This window comes from Ceratina calcarata, unplaced genomic scaffold (genome assembly GCF_001652005.2).
Source record: "Ceratina calcarata isolate Rehan_Ccalc_2016 unplaced genomic scaffold, ASM165200v1 scaffold1446, whole genome shotgun sequence".
Taxonomy (NCBI): Eukaryota; Metazoa; Arthropoda; class Insecta; order Hymenoptera; family Apidae; genus Ceratina; species Ceratina calcarata.
In genome coordinates this window covers 6,614-8,094 of record NW_017135620.1, presented here as the reverse complement: position 1 = coordinate 8,094, position 1,481 = coordinate 6,614, and positions in this window count along the sequence as shown.

Here is a 1,481-nt window from a genome sequence, read left to right as displayed (position 1 = left end):
TTATTATATAGATTGATTGTAATGAATCGAGCGCGTTCATTCAGTAGACTGAACCGGTTTGGCCCGATACTTTCTTTCTCCTTGAACTTGAAAATTCGCAGCCTTTCTATTTCGTTGGAATAGAAAGAAAGCGCGGTGATCGTCACGTACTATGCGAGGAGGTGTCGAAACGGAGGGAAAGGGCGAGCGATGGGTGCACCTGCAAGGTGAATCAGATGAACCAGAGCCAGTAACCGCGTGCACGAGGACAGCCGCGGTAATAAGCGGGTGAGTGAGAGAGAGTTCGAAAGTAGGACTTAGCCGTTCAGTCAGTAGCCAACTGCGTTCCCAGACGATTGCTCCTCATAATGGTAAGTCCTCCAGCTCCGGGAATTTCCTTCTAACGAACAATTGGTCGTTTTTTAAGGATAATGTAAAGTGAAGAAGAGGACGATTTTTAATCTGTGTTTCGAAGATGAAAAAATCAGTGAGATTGATGGTTGCGTGGGCTTCGATTACTTCAGTGATTACTATGGTACTAATCGCTTTCTCGTTACAGAATTCACTGAAATTCCTTTCTTGTTACGAGTTCATTAATGAGAAAGTGTTGAGACTTGTGCCGATATCCGGTTGTGATTTATTTAGGAATTATTATGATAAATGACGATCGTATCAAATTAGGAATTTCGTATGATAAAATTTTTGCATAAAGTAAAAAGGATCTCGGAAACGAAAGTGACTTTCGATCTCGAGGATCACTAACGTAAATCATTCGGCGTGTCTAATTCCGCTGGTTAACAGAATCACGTTGCACGCATAATACGTTTTTCGTTAGGAAGTACTCATGGCTCCGTGAAATCGGCATTTCTCTTTGAATTTTTACTTACCGCTTTTCATCTAACCGGAAAACACTATTTTTCGAAATGGTGATTTGAATCATCTAGAAAGTTGCCTTATGAAAAACATGGAAACAGGTTCTAAGTTTCACATTCCTCATAAAAGTAAATAGCGGTCGTATAAATAAAAGTATAAAGATTCCACTGGAAAACGCAGTCTCCATTTAGTATAGCAATTTTCATCGATAATTATTGTATTCTATGGTGACATAACAAGCGTGACAGGAAGACACAGTTATGGTAACACACGATTGCGTTCTTACTATGCAATTTCTCTCAGTTTCATAAAACTCGTACAATTTTTCAAACCGTGCCATTTACATAAATCTGACTTTCTCAATCGGTCAAACTCAGTCAAGGATTCTCGCCCTATGAATACATAAAAAATGCTAATTCATTATTACAATACCTGTTTAGTTTTAACAATTTACAATTTCGTCTGTTGAATTTTGAAACGTGAAAGTATCCGTTCACTAAAGCTAAAAAGTCGACGGTGTTTCAGTTCATCAGTTCTTGTAACGAGTGACGCAAATCGCGAATGTGGGTCAAATCAGTGCAGTAACGGATGAAAGAATACTCCGAGCAACTAATAATAATAATTAAATG